Below are 7,522 nucleotides of genomic sequence, written 5' to 3' on the forward strand. Positions count from 1 at the left end.
CGAGAGAAAGAGTGAGCAGGAGAGAAGAAAGAGAATCCCAAGCAGGCTCTGTGCTGTCAGCATAGAGCCTGACATAGGGCTCAAGCTCACGAACTCTGAGATCATGACCTGAGCAGAAGTCAGACGCTTAACCAACCAAGCCACGCAGGAACCCCAGAGATTCTTTCTTAGTTATCAGAGTATAATAATGGTCTAAATATATCCACAGGTCAACTCATGCAAACAGATTTACAAAGAATGGCAATTCTAACAATACCCGATATCGGACTGTACAGTGACCTCATCTAAAAGACCACATTCAGAGATTCGGATTGATTGGCCTGGGCCAGAAGCTGGGGAATATTTCTTTTTTTTTTTAAATTTTTTTTTTTTCAACGTTTATTTATTTTTGGGACAGAGAGAGACAGAGCATGAACGGGGGAGGGGCAGAGAGAGAGGGAGACACAGAATCGGAAACAGGCTCCAGGCTCCGAGCCATCAGCCCAGAGCCCGACGCGGGGCTCGAACTCACGGACCGCGAGATCGTGACCTGGCTGAAGTCGGACGCTTAACCGACTGCGCCACCCAGGCGCCCCTGGAATATTTCTTTTAAGAACCTGTGCAGCCTGGGCAGAGAATCGCCATGTGTGCCTCTGGGACAATGGTTCTCTACCCTCAGCCGCTCATCACTTGAAAGCTTATAAAACACACTCGGGACAGCAAGATCAACAGTAAACCATTCTGCACACCTAGAAAACTGATCTGAAGATTAACACAACAATGTGCATAACCTGAACCACAGAACTCAGCAGGTACATGGCACTGAATGGTGAACTGGGGGAGAAGGAAACCACAGAGGGCAGGGAACTGCTTTTGCTTGTGGAGAGAGGACAGAGACGGGGGGGGGGGGGGGGGGGTACGGGAAAAGCACGCCCCCAAAGCAGCTGGAGAGAAAGTGGAAAAGTGGAAACAGCCGCAGGGACCGAACAGAACAGGCAGAAAGGAGAAAGACGAGTGTTTAAATTCCATTAAGATTCTATGAACAGGGGGAGCACAGAGTCTGAAACTCCACAGCTCCTTACCTGATGGAGCTCTGGTGGGAAGGGCAAATCCCCAGGAGCAGAGAGCGAGGTCCTCGGGGTTCTCAGGTCACAGGCAGAGGCGGTTCCCCTGCTGGGAGGGCATCTGGTAGAGGCTGTGCAGCGACCTCACAGGCAAAATGTCCCAGCAGACTCCAGGGAATAACCACATTCGCTGGTGCTGGAACAAGGACGTTAAGGCACCAGATGTGTGTTGTGATTTACCAGAATCCCTGAAACACTGCTATATGATTGTGTGAACTTTTCTTGGGATGGGCTGGACCCAGTCGCAGTCTCTGGGCTTCAGCAGCAGCATGATCCTGCGAATGTTCCTGGGGGTGGCTGGCACCCAACCATTGCTCAGAGAGACCCTCCTGCAGAGGGTCTGAGCCGGTCAAAGCCGCAGTCCTTCAGAAGTGAGGAGTCGGGAAACAGCCGCATCTGAGATAAAACTCAGGAGAGAGGTGCTGCCCGGCAGCTTGACGGCTTGGTCACGGACAGTGTAAAAACGGAGAGTGGACAGAAGCTGGAGACAAAGAACGGGTGCGGATGGCTGATCCCGGAGAACAGAGTTCTGGTACCAGAGATTGGAGATCTGGGGGACGCCATTTTCACCCCTCCCGCGCACGCGCATACACACCGACAAGCGAAACAACATCCACCCCAGTAAGTAAAGCAGCGCCATCTAATGGAGAACGGAGCTGTTACACTAAGACCTGCCCAGCCCGGCCAACCTCGCTCTTCAGGAACACCCCAAGTCTCTCTGCCTGCTTATTTTACGGACTACAAATTGCTTCATAGTTTGACTTCAAGGGAAAACTGAGGTAATTTCAATAGCATTTCAGTCTGTTTGCTGGTCCATCTATTTAATTTTTTTCTTTTCTTTTTCTTGAATACAGAAAGAAAAAATTTATTTTTATTCTCAATTTTTATTAGAAATATTTTTCTTTAATTTTTTCCACTATGTTGTTTACTTTTTTGTAAATGTTTCAAATTCTATTTTACTTCCATCATTTCATTTTATTCTATTTCATTGTATTCATTTTTTCAAATTTTCAAACATTTTCCTTTTTTTCTTTTTCTCTTTTTAAAATTTTTTCTTTTCTTATATTTCCCTTTTTTTTCCTCTAATCTATCAAGCTCCTTTCAACAACCAGACCAAAATACACCTAGGATCTAGGATCATTTATTTGATTTTTTTTGTGTTGTTTTTAATTCTTTAACTTTAATTTTTTTTACCTTATTAATTCCTTTTCTTCCTTCAAAATGATGAAACAAAGGAATTCACTCCCCAAAAAAGAGCAAGAAGAAACGACAGCCAGGGACTTAATCAACACAGATACAAGCAAGATGTCTGACCAGAATTTAGAATCACGATAATAAGAACACTAGCTGGGGTTGAAAATAGATTAGAATCCCATTCTGCAGAGATAAAAGAAGTAAAAGCTAGTCAGGATGAAATAAAAAATACTATACCTGAGCTGCAATCTTGTATGGATGTCATGGTGGCAATGATGAATGAGGCAGAGCAGTCAGTGATATACAGGACAAACTTATGGAGAATAATGAAGCAGAAAAAAAGAGGGAGACTAAGGCAAAAGAGCACAGTTTAAGAATTAGAGAAATCAGTGACTCATTAAAAAGTAACAGCATGAGAATCATAGGGGTCCCAGAAGATGAAGAGAGAAAAAGGGGTAGAAATGTTATGTGAGCAAATCATAGGGAAAACTTTCCTAACCTGGGGAAAGACATAGACATCAAAATCCAGGAAGCACAGAGGACTCCCATTAGATTCAACATAAACTGACCATCAACAAGGCATATCATAGTCAGGTTCACAAAATACTCAGGCAAGGAAAGAATCATGAAAGCACCAAAGGAAAAAAAGTACTTAACATACAAGGGAAGACAGATCAGGTTCAGAGCAGACCTATCCACAGAAATTTGGCAGGCCAGAAAGCAGTGGCAGGATATATTCAATGTGCTGAATAAGAAAAAATATGCAGCCAAGACTTCTTTATCCAGCAAGGCTGTCATTCAAAATAGAAGGAGAGATAAAAAGTTTCCCAGACAAACAAAAATTAAAGGAGTTTGTGGCCACTAAACCAACTGTGCAAGAAATTTTAAGGGGGACTCTCTGAGGGGAGAAAAGATGAAAAAAAAAAAAAAAAAAGACCATAAAGGAACAAAGACTAGAAAAGACCAGAGAACACCACCAGAAATTTCAACTCTACAGGCAACAAAATGGCAACTAATTCATATCTTTCAGTACTCACTCTAAACGTCAATGGACTAAAGATTCCAATCAAAAGAAATAGGGTAACAGAATGGATAAGAAAACAAGATCCATCTATATGATGTTTACAAGAGACCCACTTCAGACCTAAAGACACCTTCAGATTGAAAGTAAGGGGATGGAGAACCATCTATCATGCTAATGGTCGACAAAAGAAATTCAGAGTAGTCATACTTATATGAGACAATCTAGACTTTAAAATAAAGACTGTACCAAGAGATGAAGAAGGGCATTATATCATAATTAAGGGGTTTATCCACAAAGACCTAACAATTGTAAACATTTATGCTCCAAATGTGAAAGCACCCAAATATATAAATCAGTTAATCACAAACATAAAGAAACTCATTGATAATAATACCATAATAGTAGGGTACTTCAGCACCCCACTTACAACAATGGACAGATCATCTAAAGAGAAAATCAACAAGGAAACAATGGCTTTGAATGGACTTAACCGATATACTCAAACATTTCATCCTAAAGCAGCAGAATACACATTCTTCTCCAGTGCACATGGAACGTCCTCCAGAATAGATCACATAATGGGACACAAATCAGCCCTCAACAAGTACAAAAGACTGAAATCATATCGTGCATATTTTCAGACCACAACACTATGAAACTCGAAATCAACCACAAGAAAAAAAACTGGAAAGAAAACAAAACTTGGAGCTAAAGACCATCCTACTAAAGAATGAATGGGCTACCAAGCAGTTAAAGAGGAAATTAAAAAGTACATGGAAGCCAATGAAAATGATAACACCACAGCCCAAAACCTCTGGGACGCAGCAAAGGCAGTCATAAGAGGGAAGTATATAGCAATCCAGGCCTTCCTAAAGAAGGAGCAAAGGTCTCACATATGCAACCTAACCTTACACTTTAAAAAGCTGGAGAAAGAACAGCAAATAAAACCCAAAACCAGCAGAAGACAGGAAATAATAAAGATTAGATCAGAAATCAATGCTATCGAAACCAAAAACCAAAACCAAAACCCAAAACAAACAAACAAAACAACAACAGTAGAACAGATCAATGAAACCAGAAGCTGGTTCTTTGAAAGAATTAACCAAATTGATAAACCACTAGCCACTTTGATCAGAAAGTAAAAGGAAAGGACCCAAATAAGCAAAATCAAGATGAAAGAGGAGAGATCACAACCAACACAGCAAAAATACAAACAATAATAAGAGAATATTATAAGCAATTATAGCCAGTAAAATGGGCAATCTGGAAGAAATGGACAAATTCCTAGAAACATATACACTACCAAAACTGAAACAGGAATAAATAGAATATTTGAACAGACCCATAACCAGTAAAGAAATTGAATTAGTAATAAAAAAATCTCCCAAAAAACAAGAGTCAGGGCCGGATGGCTTTCCAGGGGAATTCTACCAAACATTTAAGGAAGAGTTAACACCTATTCTCTTGAAGCTGTTCCAAAAAATAGAAATGGAAGGAAAACTTCCAAACTCTTTCTATGAAGCCAGCATTACGTTGATTCCAAAACCAGACAAAGACCCCACTAAAAAGGAGAACTATAGACCTATTTCCCTGATGAACATCGATGCAAAAATCCTCAACAAGATATTAGCCAACCGGATCCAACAATACATTAAAAAAATTATTCACCACGACCAAGTGGGATTTATACCTGGGATGCAGGGCTGGTTCAATATCTGCAAAACAATCAATGTGATTCATTACATCAATAAAAGAAAGGACAAGAACCATATGGTCCTCTCAATAGGTTCAGAGAAAGCACTTGACAAAATATAGCATCCTTTCTTGATAAAAACCCTCAAGAAAGTTGGGATAGAAGGAGCATACCTCAAGATCATAAAAGCCATATATGAAGGACCACTGCTAATATCATCCTCAATGGGGAAACACTGACAGCTTTCCCCCTAAGGTCAGGAAGAAGACAGGGATGTCCACTCTCACCACTGTTATTCAACATAGTATTGGAAGTCTTAGTCTCAGCAATCAGACAATACAAACAGATAAAAGGCATCCAAATTGGCCAGGAGGAGGTCACACTTTCACTCTTCGCAGATAACATTATACTCTATATGGAAAACCCAAAAGATACCACCAAAAAACTGCTACAACTGATCCATGAATTCAGCAAAGTCGCAGGATGTAAAATCAATGCACAGAAATTGGTTGCATTCTTGTACACCAATAATGAAGCAGCAGAAAGACAAATCAAGGAATAGATCCCATTTACAATTGCACTGAAAACCATAAAATAGCTAGGAATAAATCTAACCAAAGAGGTGAAAAATCTATACACTGAAAATTATGGAAAGCTTATGAAAGAAATTGAGGAAGACACACACACAAAAATGGAAAATATTCCATGCTCCTAGATAGGAAGAACAAATATTGCTAAAATGTCAATACTACCCAAAGCAATCTACATATTCAATGCAATCCCTATCAAAATAACAACAGCATTCTTCACAGAGCCAGAACAAACAATTTTAAAATTTGTATGGAACCAGGAAAGACTCCCCAGTAGCCAAAGCAATCTTGAAGAAGAAAACCAAAGCAGGCGGCATCACAATCCTGGACTTCAAGCTGTATTACAAAGCTGTCATCATCAAGACAGTATGGTACTGGCACAAAAACAGACACTCAGATCAATGGAACGGAATAGAGAACCCAGAAATGGACCCACAAAGTATGGCCAACTAATCTTTGACAAAGCAGGAAACAATATTCAATGGAAAAAAAGACAGTCTTGTCAGCAAATGGTGTTAGGAAAACTGGACAGCAACATGCGTAAAAATGAACCCGGACCACTTTCTTACACCATACACAAAAATAAACTCAAAGTGGATGAAAGACCTAAATGTAAGACAGGAAGCCATCAATATCCTCAAGGAAAAAGCAGGCAAAAACCTCTTTGACCTTGGCCACAGCAACTTCTTACTCAACACATCTCCGGAGGCAAGGGAAACAAAAGCAAAAATGAACTATTGGGACCTCATCAAAATAAACAACTTCTGCACAGTGAAGGAAACAATCAGCAAAACTAAAAGGCAACTGACAGAATGGGAGAAGATATTTGCAAACAACATGTCAGATAAAGGGTTAGTATCCAAAATCTATAGAGAACTTATCAAACTCAACACCCAAAAAACAAATAATCCAGTGAAGAAATGGGCAAAAGACATGAATAGACACTTCTCCAAAGAAGACATCCAGATGGCCAACTGACACATGAAAAAATGCTCAACATCACTCATCATCAGGGAAATACAAATCAAAACCACAATGAGATACCACCTCACCCCAGTCAGAATGGTTAATGTTAACAACTCAGGCAACAACAGATGTTGGCAAGGATGCGGAGAAAGAGGATCTCTCTTGCACTGCTGGTGGGAATGCAAACTGGTGCAGCCACTCTGGAAAACAGTAGGGAGGTTCCTCAAAAAATTAAAAATAGAACTCCCCTATGACCCAGCAATTGCACTACTAGGTATTTATCCAAGGGATACAGATATGTTGTTTCGAAGGGGCACATGCACCCCAGTGTTTATAGCAGCACTATCAACAATAGCCAAAGTATGGAAAGAGCCCAAATATCCATTAATGGATAAATGGATAAACAAGATGTGGTGTGTGTATATATATATATACACATACAATGGAGAATTACTCTGCAATCAAAAAGAATGAAATCTTGCCATTTGCAGCTACGTGGATGGAACTAGAGGGTATTACGCTAAGCAAAATTAGTCAGAGAAAGACCAATGTCAGATGACTTCACTCATACGAGGACTTTAAGACACAGAACAGATGAACATAAGGGAAGGGAAGCAAAAATAATATAAAAACATGGAGGGGGATGAAACATAAGAAACTCTTAAATATGGAGAACAAACAGAGGGTTACTGGAGGGTTTGTGGGAGGGGGGATGGGATAAATGGGTAAGGAGCATAAAGGAATCTACTCCTGAAATCAGTGTTGCACTATATGCTAACTATCTTGGATGTAAATTAAAAAAAAAATTGAAAATAAAATGTATATTAAATGTTAAAAAAAAAAAAAAAAGAAGAACTCCAGACTCTCCCTCCAGATATTTCAATTCCATTGATTTGGGTAGAGCCTGGGCCCTGGCATTTTTTAAAAGCTCCCTTTAAAAAAAAAACAAAAG

Source organism: Puma concolor, chromosome A1 (genome assembly GCF_028749965.1).
Source record: "Puma concolor isolate L17-30 chromosome A1, mPumCon1.1.hap2, whole genome shotgun sequence".
NCBI classification, from domain to species: domain Eukaryota; kingdom Metazoa; phylum Chordata; class Mammalia; order Carnivora; family Felidae; genus Puma; species Puma concolor.